Genomic DNA, 23,046 nt, shown 5'->3' with positions numbered 1-23,046 from the left:
TGGCCAATAGGGGCACATATACCCCTCCCACCATTAGCAAGGGTCCCTGGCGTAGGACAGAGTAGGCCAGGTCCTCAACCCACTTATCACTGGTAACTATCCATGCCCATTTTGGCGACATTACTCTACATGACCAAATCACCTAAAGCCATATTTTACACTGAGACACATTTCTACGGTCATCTAATTATCCATGTATGTTTAGAATTGCATATCTAAGTTTGATATAACACTGCACATTGTATCAAATTTGTCAAAAATGTTTTATAATGTCTGTACTATAACATTGCATTTTTTTTTTTCATGGCCTCCCCTACACTCTAGTGAAAGTACCGTGTAGCTAAGGATCTATCTGAGTGGTGATTCTTGGCCCAGGGCCCAGTGTAGTGTGCTGCTATTGGTGAGAGTGTTTGAAATAAGTTTAATTTCATTTACCAGAGCTGCACAGAGGTTAGCAAAAAACAATCAGTCTCCTGTGTTATCTGAAACATCCATTGCCTGCTACTGAAAAATAAGTATAATTTTTACTTCATCTGCACTTCTTGCATTGTATTTTACTGTGTGCTGTGTTACTGTGTGCTGTTATTTTTGAGCTGTATTTTACTGTATTTTTGCTGTTTCCTGTACTTTTAGCCTAGCATAAACATGGTTCAAATTTGCTGGACCCAGTCTGTTTTTACAGTTTTGGAGCACTAATCCAGCTTTACTCTCACTGGAGTATAGAGGGAGACCCTCTTTTGTGAAGGAGAGTGTAGCTAGAGACCTATTTGACCCAGGACCCAGTCTAGTGTGCTACTATTGGTTAGATTGTTTGAAATCAGTTTAAATTCATTGCTACTTATTGCCTGAGTTAATGTGGGTTTGTGTAGTGCACACTACCCACATAACCATGCACTACCGTGTACTATTTTATTTTATTTATTTTTTATTTTACATTTGTTGACCGGGAGAGACCGACTGGATGCATGTCCATTTTCAGCGGAGGCCCAAGGAGAAAAGCTCCACAGTTTGTTAATATACAAACTGTGCAGTCAAGGTTACCATTGGCAGTTATAGACGTAAACTCTTAGACAGATAATTTTGCCTTAATCAGCTGCTTGTGCTCCATGAGAGGTTTCTCACTGTTGTGCTTTACTGCCCAGTTAGGCACTCAGCTGAGCCTCTGAGGTTTCTCCACAAGTCTTACCCATTAAGCCCCTCACAGTTAAGAATTTTTTCTTGTCCCTTAGCCATATGTAATCCTTCTAGTCCCCTCCCTGTAACTAACCGCAGTACTTCACCTAGCATCATGAATGGACAATTTCTCACCATTTCTCCAACCAACCTGATCGACATTGGCATCCTGAGGCAATGTAGCAATTGCCTCATGTACACTGACAACCCACTTCTACTAATTCACACAAATTCAATATGTGAAAGATGTATCCCTATTAAGAATCTAGACTTTCTTGCTCAGAAATTAGTATATCTGATATTAAGCAGGTTGTCAGTTCACACACTTCACCACTTGCATCATCCATGTGTACAACACCTAAACCTACATAAACAGAGGTTCTCACAAAGTCTACCTAAAGATCAGAAACCTCCCAAACATAAAACACTCTTCACTTAATACATTCCCATCAAATCACAGTGCACATACAACCACATGTAGCAATGTCTCACCAAACGTGCCCCTAAGGCAAAACACAAAATCAAATGTTTTAGTCATAGATGACTCTATTGTGAGACACACAGACGTCCCACTCATCAGGTTGGATAAGGAAAAGGTCATGGTCAGCTGTCTGTCAGTTGCCTGGATCCACCACATCACACATGCACTAAAGTCTCATAAAAACAAGCATTGTTATCACTCTGTCATAGTCCATATTGGTGTGAATGACATGAGACATACTTCACTGGACATGACTGAGTTGTCTAATTATGTGTCCCAAGCAGATATATCCCTAGCTTTAAGCAGCATTCTACCTTCACCTAGGATGATGCTTCAATACAGACAAAAATGATTCACATCAACAATTGGCTTATTTTCTGGTGTCCAGTACCTGTTAGCCTGGGATAATATGGTTGATAGACCACAATGCTTTGCCAGAGATGGTCTCCACCTATCACCTCTGGGCTTTTGGCTACTGGCTAAGGCTCTTGCCTCCCCCATAGTGCCTTTTTTAGGCAATGTCACAAAAACAAAATTCCCAATGTAAAAATATCCTCAAAAAACAACCTTAAAGGAACCATCCCAGTGTTGAAAATTTGAGTCCGAGTTAAGCTTTGGTACTTTGGATGTTATAGACCTTTTCACTAGTATTCCCCATGACATTGGTTTAGAATGGTTTGAAGAAATGTTGGTAGAATACCAAGCTCTAACACATAGTGAATTTAGAACTGTATTGGTGCTCATGGAAATTGTGTTGAAGTACAACTTCATATTTTTCGAAGGCGAATACTTCAAACGTGTGGCTATGGGTGCACCTTGTGCCCCTACATATGCTAATATCATCATGGCTTACTGGGAAAACCACTTTTTGTTAAATTCCATATACAAAGACCATTGGTTGCTTTATGGTAGATTCTTGGATGACCTGTATTTTTTGTGAAAAGGTGATCAAATTTCCTTTGAAAACTTGGTTAAATATCTTAACAACACGACGAGTTTTTTAAGTTTCACATACAAATTTGAACACCACACATTAAATTATCTGGATATAACCATCACAAAAAATGGAAATCAATTTGTTTCAAAAGTATATAGAAAAGATACATTTTCCAGTTCCTACTTGCACTACACTAGTTCCCACCCCTACTCTCAAAAAAGAGGGGTGATCAAGGGACAGTTGGTTCGTATAAGTAGGATGACCTCTGATAATGAGTGGTTCAACAAGGAATGCGAATGGTTAAAAGAACAATTTTTGAATAGGGGTTACCCTGGTAGTTTTTTTGATGAAATACATAAGGAAGTAATACAAGGTAGGAACACCAGGTTTGCCCCAATTATAGGTACAGTGTTAAAACAAGCAGCGGCGCCTTTTAAAGTGAACTCAACAGATATGTACAGTGCAGGTATTATAACAACGTCTGGCCTGATAAGGAAAATAGAGTGGGGAAATTTTGCTAAAATATCTGATCTTAATTACATATTTGATGACAGCCTAAAATATGTTTACCGTAAAGGCAATACCATAAAAAACCTAATAGAGAAGGGTTCAAAGAAACTTGATATCAAAGGACTATCAAACAAAAGAGGGCTGTTTAAATGTGGAACATGTAACTTTTGTACTCACTTAATAACTGGCGACTGTTATTACCTAAAGGCAAGGAAAAAGAAACTTTATCTGAATACATTTGCAAACTGTAATACAAAAGGAATCATATATTTATCAATATGTAAAGAATGTGGTGCTTTTTATATTGGTAAAAGTGAAAGAAAGTTGAAACAAAGGATTTATGAACACCTCTATGACATCAGGACCAAGAAGGACAGTAATACATTGTACAAACACACTTGTGCTTGTACAGAAGCCAAATTTCAGTTTTTTGTGTTAGAGGTGGTAGAAATTGACCCTAGGGAAGGAATGTGGGAAACACGAGTGGAATATAGAGAATTATTTTGGCAAATTGTACTTGAGTCCACCAGGTTCCCAGGGCTGAATGACATGATCTCCCTGGGTCCAGTACTTAAATTAAGATCTTCTAAACTATGAGGAAAAATAACATCTTTATTTACTTGTTGTAATAAAATTATTATACGAGTCATTTTACATGTACCTAATTCAGATATTTTCAAACTATTTTCTTGAAATATAGACTTGTAATTCTGACAGGTATATACCAACATAAACCACTAGTGAGAGCAAGTGTGTAATTTAAAAAAATGTGTGTTAATTTTACATTTTACTATATATACTGTTTTACATAATTTTTATACATATTTAATAGTGCATGATTAAACACTAGTGACTTTTTAATACAAACATTAATTTCTACAATATATCCCTTATATTTATTCATTTTGTATATATTTTTAATGCAAAAATATTTAAATATCTATTTAACTGAACTTCACATTTCATTGGATGACAACTAATTGCTAGCCCTACAAGTTAAGGGGATTGATAGAATACTAACTGCTATCTGATGAAGTTGATGACGAAAACGACACTTTTGTATAACATTAATGGTTTTTATTCTATTCTGTGTGCATCTACATTCTTGTATTTTCGTGCTGGTTCCTGTCTACTATTAAAGGTTTTGTGCCTGCGGATCCTTGATGCTTCTTTGTTTTGGATTATTAAGTTGACAGAAGTCATGCCCACTTCAACACGTCACTTTCATTCCCAACCACAGTGTCATTTCACTTTTAATATCCTGTAAATCCATAGTTCCAGTCTTGTTTCCATTCCCAGGATAAACTAATCTTTAGATTTATGTTCCTCTCTGACTTACATTGGCTTGGGAAACTATACCCCCAGCTCCTGGTTCATATTTAAAATAAATAAAGCTGTGCCAGAGAAAAGAGACATCAGTGTATACTAATTTTTAGATTTTGCATCTCTTATGCTTTTACAGATGTACATACAAGCAGCCCACTCATATAAATAGTGCATTTGTCTAGTAGTATTCAAAAATCAGCACATATCAAACTAGAAGTTGAAAAAGGAACAGAAGAGTGTCTCTACTAGTGCTCCAACCTTCTGTCATACACTTGCTTTGTATGGAATTACTAGCAGGTCAGAAAGTCAGTACACCAGGCTAGTATTCAAAAATCAGAATACAGTAAAACATGAAAGAAGGAGAAATATGGTTTCCACTACTGTTTGCCTGACTCAGATGCTTTCTGTAAGAAGAAGCCATGTCATAAGATTTTTTTAGATAACCAAGATTAACAATCACCACAGAATAAAATATGAAATGAACGCAACAAAAAACTCTGTTTACTAATGTTTTAAAAGCCTTAACTTACTGATGTGTTTTCTAAGGTAGCAGCAGCAGGCAGGTCATAAAATGCCTGAAAGGCTACTTTTCTCAATGGGTAAAATGGACAGATTAAACTAGTGAGTGGCTCACAGGGAGAGCTGATGTCAGTACAGCTGTTAATTTGAGATGGAATTTGGCCAACACCTTTGAAACTTCCTTCAGGCACTCTTCCCCAACCCCCTCAGTCAAAGGTGAGTATGCTCAGAAAGGCAGACCTGAAATGTAAACAAAGGCTGAATCAAAACAAAAAATCCCTGGGACTGTCCTTTTAAGGTTATACTGCTAAACACTAGGAGTCTAAATTTGAAACTGCAGTCACTGGAAGCACTGCTCACCTTGGAAAATGCAGACATCTGCGCAGTCACAGAGACCTAGTTCAAGGCTGCGGAGAGCACCCTGGCCGTGATGGAATATAATGCCTTCCACACATTCAGACCACAAAATGAATGCATGAAAACTAAAGGAGGAGGAGTATCAATATTCAGGAAATATAAATTCACCTCCAGATTGGTTAAACAGAATGATTCCCTAGAGTTACTCCATGTGCAAATAACTATAGGAAAGACCCCTCTCCAAGTTATCATCAGCTATAGATCTCCCTCCATGAATCATGATATCCACACTGCCTACCTGGATCTACTTGAGTCACTCAAAATACAACCAAACACCCTGGTTATGGGTGACTTTAACTACCCATCCATAGATTGGGTAAATTATACAAGTACAAACACACTCTCCCAAAGGTTCTTGGATTTAGTTAACTCAAATGCCTTGGAGCAGATAATTGGCATCCCCCATAAGGGGCCTAAACATTCTAGATTTGGTACTCACCAACATGGTAGAATGGTGCACCACCACAAATGTGTGGCCCTCCCTGATGAAGTCTGATCATAAATCAGTGTCTTTTGAAGTAACAAGAGCATCAGACTCCCCTCAGGAGAAATTAGGCTAAAAACTTCTCCAAACTCAACTACAGCTCTTATGAAAAGGCATTAATAGCTTCAAAGCTCTTGTCCCCACTGACGGCAAGGACACCTATACTGGGATACACACCAATGCATTGTATAAATGTCTATACAATTGAATTGACTCAGCCATTCCTGATAGGACCAAAGCAATATCCTCCAGAAAAAAAAAAATCTTGCCTGGCGGACGTCCATCATAAGCAGGTTATATAATAAGAGGAAAAAATTGCTGTCTAAGAGCAAGAAGGAACAATTTCAGAATTGGTAGCACACCCTTCTCAGCTTGAACAAGCAAATAAGACTTATTTTAAAGTCCTCTAAAGCTTACTATAAATCTAGATTAGCATTGCTAATTATAACCATAAGGTATTCTTTAGCTACATCCAAAACCTTAAAGTAAAAGCCCAGATTTTCACTGAACTGGTAGTGAATGGTACCACATATAATGAATCAGTGGAAATAGCCACCCTGCTAGTGGACAGGTTCAGTGAAAACTTCTCCCCCTGTCCCTGCCACATATATCCCAAAACATTCCTACCACCTACTCTCCACCTAGTATCTCTAAAGAGCAGGTCTTAACAACTCTCTCCAAGACCAAAAACACAGCCCCTATGAGACCTGATAACATTCCAGCTACATTCTCAATGACTTAAAACAGGAGTTAGCAGCACCATTAGATACTCTTTTCAACAACAACCTATGCACTGGTTTTGTCCCTGCTGAATGGAAAACAACTACCGTCATCCCCTTGCACAAGGGGGAGGTGCATCCACTGACCCTGGGAACTATAGCCCTATTAGCCTAAACAGCCTTATCTGTACGGCCATGGAGGGAATCATCATGGACCTTAACAAGGATATAGGAGACCTTCAAACACTCGACTTGACCCAGTTTGGTTTTGTTAAAGTGAGATCCTGCCTGTTGAACCTGCTGGACTTCTTTGACACTGTCGCCAAAGCCCTGGATGAAGGCAGATCTGTGCATATTGTCTACCTGGACTTGGCCAAGGCCTTTGACACAATCCACCACTCAGGCATCATTGAAAAACTCACCCAGCTGGGGGGCAACCCATATGCTGTCAGGTGGGTTGCAAGCTGGCTCACTGTACACATAAAGTCAAAATAGAAGACTCCACCTCAACCAGCAGACCTGTTACCAGAAGTGTTCCACAAGGATCTGTGCTGTCGCCCCTATTGTTTGGAATCTACTTCTCATAGTACAAGCAAAAACAAAAGGTCTGTGGCTGACAAAGCTTTCTGATGACTGCAAACTGGGAGCAGTCATTAAGTCCCCATATGATGTTAACATTCTACAAGAAGGACTTATGCAAACCAATGACTGGTGCCAAAGTCATGTTGTTAAACTCAATGCAAAATAATGCATTACTGTCTTTTTTAATTTCTTCAAATATTTTGGGTTTCTAATACCATGACTGGAATAGACTCCATTCCTAAGTTAAAGTATGATTAAAGTTCATGAAATTAGTATTGATTCAAACTTTGTCAGCCAGAAGTGGTCTTCGCAGCACCCATAGTGTGCCCAGTAATGACTCCTTCTGCAATTTGTAGAGTTACATGTATCGGTAACATAGCTAAATATGATTGTAGCTTCTTTTTTATAAACCCTTTGCTCCTACTACTATTTGAACTGTCTGGGTATCTTTCTTCCACATTGCTCTCATTTCTGCCTGCAAATCTTGATATTTTATGACTCTATCACACCTGATACACTTGTAATAGGTGACTCTATCATCAGGCACACTGATGTCCCGCTCACCAGGCTGAACAAGGCGAAGGTCACGGTGAGCTGCCTGTCTGGCGCTAGGATCCGCCACATAACACAAGCACTCAGGTCACTCCAAGGCAAGTACAAATATGACTCAGTCATTGTCCATGCTGGTGTGAATGACCTGAGATGTACCTCCCTGGACTACATGAAAAGAGACATAGAGGAGCTCTCTGAGCATGTAACCCAGGCCGGTATGACCCTGACCTTGAGTAGCATCTTACCCTCACCAAGAATGATGCCACAATATGAAGACAAGATGATCACTTTCAACAACTGGCTTAAGTGTTGGTGTCATTCAAAGGGGATCCAATGCCTGTTAGCCTGGGATGACATGCTCGACAAGCCACGATGCTTCGCTAGGGATGGCTTGCACCTGTCACCCCTGGGCTTTCGGATATTGGCAAAGGCTCTTGCTACCCCCATAGTGCCTTTTTTAGGCAAGGCTCAAAAGACAAACCCACCTCCATAGGTATCACAAGGGATAAGAAACTAAGAGTAATGCTACTCAAAGCCAGAAGTCTAAACCTCAAGATGCACGCACTCGAAACTCTCCTTAGCATGGAGAACATCAATATCTGTGCAGTAACAGAAACCTGGTTCAAGACTCCCGAGAGCAACCCAGCACTACCAGGTTATACCTCATACCATGCTTTTCGGCCCCAAAACTTGGACCAAACCACAAAAGGAGGGGGAGTATCAATATTCGTCAGATACCCACACCTCCAGGTTGGTGGCACAGCACGAAGCATCAGAGACTATCCATGTGCAACTAACTGTGGGTAAAACTGCCTTCCAGTTTATAGCCTGCTACAGACCACCCTCCTAAACACAGGAACCCCACTTGGCCTTCCTGAGAATACTGGAAAATATGAAGGTCTCTCCAAACACCATTATATTGGGCGACTTCAACTACCCAAACATAGACTGGGAGCATTACTCTAGCTCCAACACCCTAGCCCAAAGGTTCCTAGAATTTATAAACTCAAATGCTATAGAACAACTTGTTACCACTCCCACAAGAGGGGAAAACATACTGGACCTGATCATCACCAACATGGGGACACTATGCTCCAGACCAGAAGTGTATCCCTCACTGGTAAGATCAGACCATAAACTAATCTCACTGGATATTCACATCCCGACCCCACCCCCTGCCCAGAAAACCACAGTGAAAAACTTCTCTAAAGCAAATTTCACACCTCAAAACAGAGGCGAAATCCTTCAAAGCCCCCGGGCCTGTGGAAAATATGGCCCAGACCACAGAATCCTTTATAAACGCATTCTATGAACACCTTCAGGAATGCATGGATCATGCAATCCCAAATAAAACCAAGACCCAATCCTCCAAAGGCAGACGTCCTGTCTGGTGGACCCTAGCCATAAACAAACTATACAATAGAAGGAGGAAGCTACTACATGATAGAGCAAAATCCCAAAAAGGGAAGGCATCTCTGATCAGTATTAGCAGAAAACTACGGGCACTCATAAAATCATCTAAGGCCAGCTTCGAGAGAAAAATTGCACAGGACACTAAGGATAATCACAAGGCTTTCTTTAGTTATGTTAGGAACCTGGGTGGTAATTCCCAGATATGCTCAGAATTAGTCCAAAATGACAAAAAATACACCGAGCCCACAGACATTGCCAACATCCTAGCTGACAGGTTCAGTGCAAACTTCTCCCCCCTCTCCCCACCAAAAGGGCAAATATCTATCCCAACAGAGTGCTGCCCCCCTGACATCTCAGATGCTCAGGTAAGAGCCACCCTCTCCAAAGCAAAAAACACAGCATCAATGGGACCAGATGGTGTCCCGGGCTGTGTCCTACATGAACTCCAAGAAGAGCTAAACCCAAATATAAAACTACTGTTCAATCGTAGCCTTACTACAGGATATGTACCCAAAGAGTGGCGTACAGCAACAGTGGTCCCTCTCCACAAAGGTTGTGCCTCAACGGATCCTGGAAACTATCGCCCTGACTAGCTTGGTCTGCAAAGCTATGGAAAGGATCATCATGGACCTCATAAATAAAGATATTGGAGACCTACAGACACTGGATCCTACCCAGTTTGGCTTTGTTAAGGGCAGATCCTGCCTCTTAAACCTGGTCGATTTCTTTGAAACAGTCACCAAGGCCATTGACGAGGGAAGGTGGTCCACACAGCCTACCTGGACCTCGCAAAAGCCTTCGATACAATACCCCACTCGGGCATTATAGATAAGCTCACCAGCTTAAATATAAACCCCTATGTCACTAGATGGGTTGCAAACTGGCTCCAGGACAGAACCCACATGGTTAGAATTGCTGGAGCCATGTCAGACTCCAAACCAGTTACAAGTGGCGTCCCACAAGGCTCAGTCCTGGGACCTCTCTTGTTCGGTATATATTTCTCGGCGGTACAGGCCAACACGGAAGGACTGTGGCTGACCAAGTTCGCAGATGACTGCAAACTGGGCGCCATAATCAACTCTCCAGCCGACACAAGCATCCTCCAAAAGGGCCTCATAGAAACAGACAACTGGTGCCAGAGCCATGGCCTCAAGCTAAATGCCAAAAGTGTATAGTCATCCCTTTGGCAAAACAAAGTGCTCACAAATTACCACATAGGTGGTAATCCATTAAGTACAGAAGAAGTCATTAGGGACCTGGGGACCCAAGTTGATAGCAATCTCTCATTTGACAACCACGTGGCCAAAGTGGTTAGAAAAACATTTTATATAGCCCACCTAATCATGAAGGGATTCACATCTAGATCAGGGGAGGTCATCGTACCTCTTTACTCATCCCTCATCAGGCCCATAATTGAGTACAATGCCCCTTTTGGGATGTACCTTACCAGACACCTGCAGCAACTGGAAAGACACCAAAAGTACCTCACCAAGAGGATCAAAGGGCTCAAAAAGATGCCATATGCTGCCCGGTTAAAGAAACTCCAGCTCTGCTCAGTGGCATACCGCCTGCTCAGAGGCGATCTGTGCCTGACGTATAAAGCCATGTCCAACCCGGAATTAATGGACATGCTGCACCTCAGAAAATCCAAATACCATCGAGCTACGCGCTCAAAAGACTTGAACCTCAGCACTGAAATAAATAGGACATGCTGGAGGGACAGATTCATAACCCAGAGGCTCCCTTCACTCTGGAATAAAATCCCAGTCCAGGTTAGGCAGAGTCCCACATTGACTCTCTTCAAGAGGAATCTTGATGAGTGGATGGGAGATCGTAGGTTTACCCCGGCTATCACTTCTGTGTCACTGTTAGACAGAGGCACAGTATACTAACCTCAAAAAAAGGCATAGCAAAATTAATTTAAAATGGGTGGTGAAAGCCAAACACACTCTGGCTAGGCTTATAAATGCCCTAGGGCAGATAGCCTAGTATGAACCTATGAACCTATGTATGCAAGACACTGTAGTCACTGGGTCTAGGTGTAGCGATTTCAGTGAATAATACTACTTTTGTCTTCTTTTCATGGACTACTATATTTGGTTTTCTTGCATATATCTTTTGAATGTTTGGTAATGGGTGATACCACATAATGTAGACCATCATTTTCTATCATGCTTTGTGGCTTATGTTTCCAGTATTACAATGTTTGCACAATCCCCAGTGCAACAGTCTTGCCACATTATTATGCCTTTCAGCATACAGTCCTTCTGCCATTGGTATGTCTCAACCAGCAACAAGGTGTGCAACTGTTTCAAATTCTGTTTTACAAAACCTACATTTGTCTATTTCCCCTACATGTTCAATGGACTTTGCAAACCAAAATGTACATAGTTCACTATCTTGGGCCGCTATATTAACATTTCATCCTTTGGTATGAATACACTTTTCCTTAACCATTCCTGCTTTTGATCCTGAGTTTTATATACTTGCAACTATATTTATGCATTTTCCACATTTCTTGCTTTCTCATCTGGTCCTTCACTATATATTCTTTCTTTTGTTTGTTTGGCACATTCAGTTGCTGCTTGATTTTTATCTGCTTCTGGTTTGATTTCCATTTTTGCTTGATGCCAATATGCTTCTGATAGACTAAGAAGGGAAGTCAAGTTAGATTTATTCTCCTCATGTTTCATAAGTTTCAGTATGTCTGGGTCTTGTGAAGTCAGCCGATATGTATGCAATCCCATGATTGCAGCTCTATCCATGTAGTCAATTTCAAGGAGGCCCATACCGCCTTCAGAACTGGGAATATATAATCTTGGTATGCACTGATCTTTATAAATCATTTGGTGAGCATGAAACACCCTTCTTGTTTTCCTGTCTAATCTATCCAACACATTTTGAGCAAGTCAATCACTCCAAAACTGTAAGTTAGGACAGGAAGAGCAAACTAATTTATAGCTTGAACTTTGTTCCTAGATGTCAGTGCTGTTTTCAGGATTAATTTAAGTCTTCTAAAATATTCCTTACTGAGTTTTATGCACATTTGTTCATGTTTTATTGTTGATCCTTCATCAGTTCCCAAATATTTATACCCCTCTCTCTTGCTCAAATTCTTTTATATCACATTCTTCTCCCAAACTGATGTTTTCTTGGTGCTGCATGTTTCCTGCTTTAAAGGTTGCTTTTGCACATTCATCAAGACCAAATGACATTCTTATATCATTTGAAAACGTTTTGACTACTTGCAGTTGTGCTTTCAGTTCCTCATCTGATGAGCTATACAGGTTTAAATCATCAACAAAGAGAAGATGAGAAGTCTTTACACTTTTTTGCTTCCTGGGAGCCAAATTGCAAACAGCTTAATGGGTTAAGGGCAAGGCAAAAGAGCATCAGTGTCAGAAAGTCACCCTGGAATATCCTCCTTTAAATTTTTATCACTGGAATAATAATTTGTCCTTTATCATGACTTAACTGCAAAGTGGTTTGCCACTCTTACATGTAGTTTATCAGTGTAGGGTGTATCTTAAACATTTTAAGCACTCTTTTATCCATTAATGTAGGATACTGTCAAATGCTTTTTTTTGCAGTTCTCCACTATGACTTTTGTTTGGAATCTACTTCTCACAAGTACAGGCAAAAACAAAAGGTCTGTGGCTGAAAAAGCTTGCTGATGACTGCAAACTGGGACCAGTCGATGAGTCCTCAAATGATGTCAACATTCTACAAGAAGGACTCACGCAAACCAATGATTGGTGCCAAAATCATGGTCTTAAACTCAATGCAAAAAAATGCATTATGGTCCCCTTTGGCAAAGGCAATATCCCTGCAGATTACCATATTAATAACAACACCCTAAGCTCTAAATCAGTGGTGAGAGATTTGGGCACACAGGTTGACAGCAACCTTATGTTTAATCACCATGTCTCCACAGTGGTAAGGAAGGCCTTCTGTGTTGCTCACCTCATAAGCAAGGGTATAGCTTCCAAAACAAAAGAGGTTATTACCCCCCAGTACGCTTCCCTCATTGCCCAGTGATAGAGTACAATGCTCCATTTAGTATATACCTAAACAGGCACCTGCAGCAACTGGAAAGACCTCAAAGGTTCCTCACAAAGAAAATTCAGACTGAAATCACTGTCACTGTACTCTGTATTGTATAGACTACTCAGAAGTGACAAGTACCTTGCATGCAGAGCAACCTCTGATCTTGCCTTAATGGAAATGCTGCACATTCATAAGTCAAATGGTATACAATGCACTTGTTCTAGGGACCTTAACCTAGCATGTGATATCAACAGGACGTACTGGAGAGACAGATATGTCTCCTAGAGGTTGCCTCTATTCTGCAATAAACTCCCAATACAGGTTAAACAGAGCACCTTGTTAACCCTTTTTTAAGAGTAACTTGGAAACTGCAAATTCACCCCATGGGTTTTATCTGTGTCGCTCTTGGATAGGGCAGTCAGTGCCGATTTAGATCTACTTATAACATAGACCATATCTCTAGACCCTTAAAGGAACAAGGATTGAACTTGGATAGGTTTGTAAGGACATTAGGGTCTAGTAACCTCTTATGAACCTATACGATTGTATAACATTTCTAAGTAATTTGGAGCTTTTCTCCCTGGTCTTCTACTGAAAATGGGTACTTTGAACACAGTCAGACTTTCCCAGTAAATACATTTCAATAAATAAACAAATCAGACTTTTAACATTTTCAGTCTTATTTACTTTCTGTAATCTGTTTCTTTTATTGACCTTAATATGTATGTCATCTCTATTAAATAAAGCAATTCTTCCCTTTGATCATTTTCTTTTAAACTGAGGGTGCATTCTTTGCTCTCTGTTTCCTACAGGCATTCTACAGAAAGTTCCAGAACATCTTCCTGTAACATATCCTCTTCAGTTGCATACTACATCATCTACTGCGCCTTCATATGGAACCTCATTCTGTCTTCACTCCACAACATTGCCTGAGTCTGAGTTGCCACCATTCCTGCTCCTTCCCTTGTTGTCCAATCCCCACTGAATGTTTGTTCTGATTTCCTGCTGAAGGTTCCAGAGCATCATCATGTAGCAAGTCATCAAATGTTTTTTTTTTTTGTTTTTTTTTTTTTTTTACTTTAGGGACTCATTTTTCTATCATGCTGTGACATTACATGAGTTGGATTTTCTATACTAAATTCTTCACTTTGCAGGTAATCCCTAACTTTAGTTTCTATTTCTTTAACCTCTCCACTACAAATCATGTTTTTCCCCTTTGTTTTTTTTTTGTTTGTTTGTTTTGAGATATTTTTCTACACAGATGCCTTTTCCTGTATTTCTTTTCAAGTATCTTTGGTGCTGTTTTTTTTCTGTTGATTAGTTTTGCTTTCTCTTTTGCATAGATATTGCACCATATCAAATCTCTTTTTCTTTCCAATGTACATAGTTCTTCTTCAGATGTCTCCTGCTCCACCTGTTTTTCCTTATTTTAGGGATTCATTGTTCTATCATACTGTGACATTACCTTCATTGGACTTTCTACATGAAATCCTTCACTTCACAGGTATTCTATAACTTTAATTTCTATTTGTTTAACTTCTACCTTACTAATATTCTGTTCTACGCTCCCTCTTTATGTTCTTATTTTTTTTGGTATTTTTGAAATTTGTCATATCTGGGTACCTTTGTCTGTATTTCTCTTCAAATATATTTGGAGCTGCTTTTGTATTGATTAGCAGTCTTACAACCCCTGCCATGGACCTAGTGGAACTTACTTGTGTCACATGACAGCCCTGTACTTGCAAAGGGTATTAGCTACTGAAACACCAATCTCAGGGGACAGTAGTAAGCATACCATCTCTGAGCACCTCTATCAATTCACCTGTGTGATACCTGCTACTCACAATGGCTGGAGGGGATTCCACCATGTGCATAACAGGGGTTACCACACTACCCTGGTCAACTTTATCTGCATCAACCAGTCCATGCTCAGATGGTTCTGTCATGAATATGCATAGGCATACTGAGTGTGTGCATACTCAGGGGACGGAATGTGGGAGCCACACACTCCCATGACTGAGGCAACCCCTGCAGCCTTTTCATCATTGCTATCATCATCACATGATAATGTTCCTCTAACATCAGATGGGGATGTTTAATTTATCAGTACAGTATGTTGTAAATTGTGATCCTTCATGGTGTCTGTTTCACAAAGCATATTACCCATTCCTCCATACATGTGTCATACTCCTTTCAACTGTGCGCTTTCTCACAACTATGTTAAGACTACTTTGGTGGCAAAGTATCTGCAAACTCCACGCTTATGAATCTAATACATATTCATAAGTCAAAAACCAACAGAAAAACAAAGTCTAGGGACCTGAATTTTGTCTGTGACTTTAACAGAACATGCTGGAGAGACAGGTGAGTGTCCCAGTAATTTCCCCTCCTATGGAACAAGCATACCATCCATGTGAAGCTAAGTCTGTCTATTACCCAGTTTAAGCACAACCTAGATCAGTGGATGGGGAATAGGACATTTACAACAGGCCAGGAACCTATGTCCCTTATAGACAGAAGCTGCTTATAAATGCCTGGCCCTCAATGTCCTGTTTTGATACAGGACATCCTTATTCTTTCAGGAAAACTTTGAGGCTTAGAAAGGCCCCTCAGGTCATTAGCCTAGTAACCATCTATGAATCTATGACTCTATGAATCTATGAGCACTTGGTGCAGAGGTATAGAAAATATAGACTGAGGTAGGCAGGAGTTCAAATCTAGCAGTACGTTTCTGCACAAAAGCAAGTGGTAACAGGTAGGACTGGCTTACAAAACAGATGGGATTGTAAAATTCTACTTAGGGGTAACATTTACACAGGTGGAATATTTTGATCCCCAAGTGTTGTACTGACTTTTAAAGGAGGCCATATTCATTCCAACAAACTTCTTAGCTTGTCACTTAACTGTCTGCTTTCTGACAACTCTGATATGACATACTCTGCTGCATCAGCAGTTAGTACACAGGTCTACAGAATGTAGACTGAGATAGGTGGGAGTTCAAATCCAGAAAATCCACAAATATGTTTGTGTGTGTGTGTGTGTGTGTGTGTGTGTGTGTGTGTGTGTGTGTGTGTGTGTGTGTGTGTGTGTGTGTATATGTGATTGTGTGTTATATGTCTGTTTCTCTGGGTATAGAAAAGCATGTGGTAAGCAGGACTGGATTACACTTCAGATGTGATATGTGCAATCATTGTAAATGGGCGTGCCTTCGATGAAGGTTGGGCATCGAGCTGGCACCTCGGCATTTCATAAAAAATCTACTGCCAATCATTAGCGGGCTGGAGTTCTGCTGTGGCGACCAGTAAAAAGCTGAAAGACAAACAACAACATTTACATAGGTACAGTGTTACAATCCCTCAAGTGTTGTACTACCTTTTAAGAAATGACACGGTGCCATCAGTTAGTGTACAACTCTAGGAACAGTAGATATAGGTATGTTGGTGTTTGAATCCATCAATATCTATCTAGTATGACTGTATATATCAACAGCTCATAACAGATAGGACTGGGCTACTCAACAGATATGATGTGCAAAATTCCACTTAGTGCTAACATTTACACAGGGAGGGAATTATATCTCTTTTGAGGGATGCCATATGAATTCATACGCACTGTTCAAGTTCATACTTCAGCTATGAACTTTCTGGCATATGTGCTATCACTTCTTCTGTGGCTACAGCATCTACTGTACAGGTGTAGTGTCTGTGTTAGTTAGATAGACAGGTGTTTGAATCCTGCACTGTGTACCAGTATATAAGAATACAACTGTAGGCAGGCAGGAAGGGCTTGCTCAGCCCATGTGATGAGTACAATTTTACTTAGTGGTAATGCTTTCATAGTTTGAGTGTTTTGATCTTCCAGATAATGCACTCACTTTTAAGGAAGGTCATATGCATTCAGGCACACTGCTCATGTTATCTCTTCAACAGTGTGCTTTCTGACAACTGCGGTATGACTTCTTACGTGGGATCAGCAGTAAGTGCATAGATCAAGACACTGCAGAGTGAGTTAGGCAGTTATTTGAATCCAGCAGTCAGCACCTAGTACAACTGTGTTTGAAAAGGTAAATGGTAACAGGCAGGAATGGCTGCAAGTGGAATTGTTTGGTTCCCCAAAATGTCGTCCTGCCTTTTGAGGAAGAATAGCACATTCCAGAACCACAATACTCAAGTTAGCCCTTCAACTGTGTGGCTTTTGACAACTGTATTATGAATTCATCTGTGATATCATTAGCCACTGCACAGATCTACAGACTGTGAATTCCACATTCAGGTGTTCTTATACAGCAATGTCTACCTTGTCTAAGTACAAAAATTAAAAAAAGCACTGGTTACATACTGGAAAGGCTTAATCAATAGATGTTTCATATGGTATGTTTTCTTTTATTTGTTTTTTGATGGGTGCCTGATTCTGATCATGTCAGTGTTGTACTTCCTTGTAAGCATGCCTATGTTAACAATATACCTTTTATATCATCTGTTGTACGACTGTTAGCAAAAAGCAGCATTGCTATTCAGTGGCTGTAAAATAGTAACTCTCCTTTCTCATCTTCTGAAAAAAAAATACTTTCCCTTCAGTTGCATTACTCTGCTGACTATCACACAATTGAAATTAGTCAATGTGCAGAGGACATGGGCAGTGATATAGGCCTGTGTACAAATTTATTCTGTGACTCTCATTACTTTCACAGTTCCATGTAACCCTAACATGCTGTTTCAAATATCTGTGAGGTATATTGAGCATGGTGAACCAACAATTACTGTTTATTGCACTAGCTCAAATCACATGTCAGTTTGCAATAATGTTGTCACACACTCTTCACATGGTCATTTTCTCAGAAATGTACAAACTGTTGTGTGGCAGTATTAGGTAAAACAAGTGTCATGGAATTATGACTGGGCATCCTTTCCGATCTCATCTGATATACATTGAAGAAGCGTATGAAAGACTTGTTGCTAGACAGCAATGACTAACCCGCACAAATGTGTTTTGATACATTCTCCTTTCATAGGAGTTGATGTGCTTACTTGTAACTATGGCTGCATACATTCAGTCAGATACTTCCTGATGAACTTCCTCTAAATGAGTGATGTCTGACAACAGTTCCATCACAGTCCCTCACAATACAGGTTTAATGACATGTCCCACATTTCCCATGTACCTCTCTCCTGTTATGATTTTCACAGCTTGCCCAGTTTATGAATTATTATGTTATATGGTATTCCTCCTGACATTTATAGTTGTCTGGGATATCCTTGAAGATTGCAGTCACTAATAACCAGTATCTCATTTCATACCCTTCACAACATGCATGCTACTGCCTCAACTCTCACCCTCACTTTCACAACTTCTAGGAGCAATATGTCCAAGTCTTCCCTATGTTCGTGCATTTGTCTGTTCCATTTTTGTCCAGTATTCCTGCACTGGGAGTTAAAGAGATGTTCCCATGTAGAATTCAAACACTTAAAGCCTACAAAACTTTTTTATTATGACCATTTAATGACTTTTTCTTAATCACTGAACTTTGCAACACTTCAACCTTCACTGTCCATTTGTTGCTTGGCTTTCCCTTTCTTGTGTATCCTAGATTTACTTATCTGATACCATTGATTGCATGAGTATCAGTTCTGACTCTCTACTTTATCGTGCACACAGATATGGCCATGTGCTTACTTACCCCAATGTGAGCTTCTGTAGTGGGCTCTCAGTGAGGCTTCTCTTCATACTAGGTGCCTTGGCTTCTTGAATATTAGATTAGCAATGCTGCTCATCAAGCTAACATGAACAGTCAAAATAACTTCTGAATGATGTGTTCACAACATTAATGAATGTCTGAGATTATATGTGTACAGTTCAAAGAAAAGTATTTCTTTAAAACTAGGATTAGTATATTTGGAGTATTTTTATTTTCAATGCTAGTGAATATATGATGTCATTTTAAAGGGATAAAACTTTGTTAGTCATACTACAGAACATTTTCCATGAACATTTTTTTTGTACAAAAAGAAAATCTCAAAACTCAGTGATGTTTACAGCTGTTATTCTGTTAGATGTTTTATTGAAACATATCTGATAATGTAAGAAGCTTTGTTCTTAGAAAAATGTTTGAAAGCATTATATTTCTTATGTAATGTATATGATTGTCATTATTGTGTAGTTCATTAGTCATAGTTAATGGTATACCAGTACTCAAGCCAGAGGCAATGTTAGAACACATAATCAATATTTGTAGAGTATACTAAACATAACTATATTCACAGAGTTGGGGTTACATATGAGAAATAGTCATTTATTACATAAATGAGATATGTTGTAAGAAGCAAATCTGAAATGCCTTACAGTTCTATAAGAACCAAGATGGTAACAAAGATTACTATTGTATAAGGATCTTTCAAAATAAGTTGACTCCATCCACAACAAGCTTTTTAACTGCTTATTGTGCAAAGCTTTTAACCTCAAGCATAATCTGCCTCTTGTAAAATAGTGTGGGATGAGTAAACCCAAGAGTTGAAGTCTGTTAAAATAATTAAGATTTTGAACATCACATAGGAATCTAGTAAATGTTTGGACTCCTTCAATAAGAATTAAACTATTGTTAGAACAGTGAAAAACAACTTTTGCTTCAATATTTTGTTAAGTAATGCAGAAGATCTAGATTGAAAAGTCTGAAAATTTGCCCATATACTTTTAGGGTTTAGATTTAACCACTGAAGCATTGGCTTTAAAATTGATTTTGGGGTTGAGGTAGACACCAAGATCATTAACTAAGGAATCAATCCTAATACAATTGTTTCATAATACAATATCATGATTGATTTTCAAGGGCCCAAAAGTTGAGAAATTGCGTTTACTAAAATTCATGCTAAAGTCATTCCCTTTCAGCCATTGTACTATGCCAGAAAGATAGTTACTGAATAACTCATCCTAACCTGATGTTATCTCATTTGTGACAATCTAAATACTTTTATATGTTGACGGAAAAGAAAATGCAATTTTGACATGTGCCACACCTAAAACAGACCTCTGCGCAATCATCAGACTGATGTAAACAATGGCTGACAATTTTTGTGATAAATTATATGTTAGAAACCCAAGAGTTAATCTGGATTAATATGAGGGTATTAATGCCAAGTTTCATCATACATTTTATAATAACTGAATGTGGATATCTAAACATACCACAATAACATACAGTTCATTGTCTACAGCCTTGTCAGCATAATCCTAAAGCTTGATTAGGCAGGTTGATGTACAGCAATTTTTCATAAATCCACATTGACAGACACCTACCATAGCACCTTGCCCAGAACTACCCTCAAGTAAGTTCAAAAGGCATTTGTTTTATGATATGTATTACCGGATGTTTTGTAAACAGGCATGTTACCTAATAAAGTTTACAATTAAATAAAATAATTCTGAATGGTAGCAAATGTACAGCTATTGAAACCCGAATCCCTTGGTAAATTTCCTTAAAAAAACCTAATGTATAAATCACAACATTTTGTCAAAATGCATTAATGTAAAACTTATTGATATAACTATCACTTTAAAACACCCATAGTCAATGTAAGGAACAATGCTTAAATGGAAATCAAACAAAACTATACTACAGATGTAATTAAGAAAACATTGCACTCTTATCTTCTCTGTAATCCAACAATTATATTTTCCATTGGCATCACTTAATCATACCTGTCATACCAAATAATACTTTTGAAAGCATCATTATTGAAACAGAACATCAGTAGTAAATCCCCATGGCTGTCATTTGCTATCATATCTATTTCTTTGTATTTCTTAATGATTAGTATATCAGGTCTACCCATACTGACTCTTCCACCTTACAAACAGTTTATTCTTTCTTCTCACCTCCTTGCAAAATGCTTAATCTTTGTTTTTCCTCCTCCCTTCATCACTGGTACATCTACTTGCTAAGAATATTCACATTGTGCTTTTCATATTTTGTTGCTGTTGTGTATCTCTCTTTCCTTTCTTGTGCCCAGCCTTCACTTTTTCATGTCTTATCCTTTCACTACCACACAGCCTCCCCTTTTTCTACCTACAATTATTGACAATAATCGCCTATCTCTCCCGTTTATATGTGCTTATGCAACTTGCATACGAATATAGACATGCTCTGTCACCTCTACTACCCCTTTAATTTTATTATCTCATCCTGTTCAGTATTAGTTCCCAGGGTCTCCTTTTCCTTCTAGTTTAGTGCATATACTATAGGTTGAATAATATCTGTGCCATTGTAAAAATGTCATTCATTGAATTAGCTTATGTCTGTATTGTCAGTCATTCCTTGTATCATTGTATCATATCATGTATAAACTTGCCTTATTATTAACAATCACTCAGAGTGGAGATTTTCTGCATGTACCTCCAATGAAAATTGCATTGCCTAGTCAGACTTTCATGCTTTGTAGATGTAAATAAGTAATACACCACAATATCAATTATGCCAAACACTATGCTTTCCAACAGCAATAAAACTAGCAACAGATGTACATAAGCTTGGTTGTTAATTTTACAAGATAGAACATGTAATAAAAATATCTACCTTGATAGTCTGACTTTTTTCTATGATTTTTAGGGGAAAATGCACTTGCTTATTGGTTCTGTTCTTGATTATGTAAAAGATGCAAGCAGCAAATTAGAAGAATTTCTGTCCACCAAACTGGGCCTCTCAAGATCAGACTCAACACACAGACCACTCATCCTGACAAATATGTCAGGGTGTACATGGCTAGGCATTTTATGTTTCCTGGGACTGCTTTTCAAAAATTGTTCCTTTGTTCCTAAATATTAGAGATTTACAGCATCCTTCCCAGAAACTTGACTTGTTAATGGTTTTAAAGCTTATAATTAATCAAGCCCATACCCTGAACAATTTTAATTTTTATAGCTTACAGGTCTGTTGCTATATCATATTATTGGTGATAAAATTGTACCAAAAATATACAATGCAGTAAATAATTGACTGTCTTATTTTCATTATCATAATCATACCTATTTCTTATTGGTGCTATTAAAATGTTTCCAGTTTACAAGCCTTTCACTTTTACTTGCTCGTTTCTTTTTGGTAAAAAGAGAGAGACAGGGACAGAAGGATAACCCAAAAAAGTCCTGTGTTTGATTCAACAATTACAGTCAGACATATTGAGAAAACAAAAATAAAACACAGAAATAGAATCTGACTCAGTAAAACAAGTGTGCACTGGTGCCTGGTGACTCAGTGACACAGGTGTGTAGTGATACCTGGTGACATAAGTGTATACAGGTACTAGGCATTCATGCACATCCTATTCCTACTCCTACATAACAAATATATGTTTCTCAGTCATTGAATCTAAAAGACAATTGTCATCTCCTATTATCCTTTCTAAGGAGTGAGTGAAAAAAGCGAAGAAAAGCAATTAAGCAAAGTCCAGCTGTCTACTTGGTTAGAAAATCAGATTCTGAATAGATGAACTCCAGTGATGGGTTTAATTATAAATATAAGAAAGGGACTGTAGATACAGTGAGTTCTGGCAAACTGGAACAACATTAATTATTTTAACCCACCTTAAGACAAGATATCAACATGTACATAAGGAGCATATATGAAACATTGAAATCTGTACTAAAGCAGAAAAAAATCATTGTATATTTACCTTCAAAAATCATTACATATTTAGCTTTCTAAATATACGGCTATATAATTTTCTATGTTTTTTTTCTGCTGAGAACCTTACAAGGGTGAAAGGAACTACAAACTGATGGGACATATCAGACTAACCATTTGTACACTGGACCCACTGCAGTGGTATCTCTTTCCTACCAGAAAAGCAAATCTTTTTTCTACTCAGAAATGAGTAGGGTGAACCTGTGTATTATTATG

General features: G+C 38.7%; 1 protein-coding gene across 1 annotated transcript in view; it reads left to right on the top strand.

Annotated features, from left to right (window-relative positions):
• LOC122808528 overlaps positions 1-23,046 on the top strand; it is a 525,331-nt gene that overhangs the window by 91,146 nt on the left and 411,139 nt on the right. The window lies entirely within an intron of this gene.

Source organism: Protopterus annectens, chromosome 8.part0 (genome assembly GCF_019279795.1).
Source record: "Protopterus annectens isolate FY-2018-M chromosome 8.part0, PAN1.0, whole genome shotgun sequence".
NCBI classification, from domain to species: Eukaryota; Metazoa; Chordata; order Ceratodontiformes; family Protopteridae; genus Protopterus; species Protopterus annectens.
The sequence above is the reverse complement of the archived record's forward strand: the minus strand, read 5'-3'. Positions and strand labels throughout refer to the sequence as shown.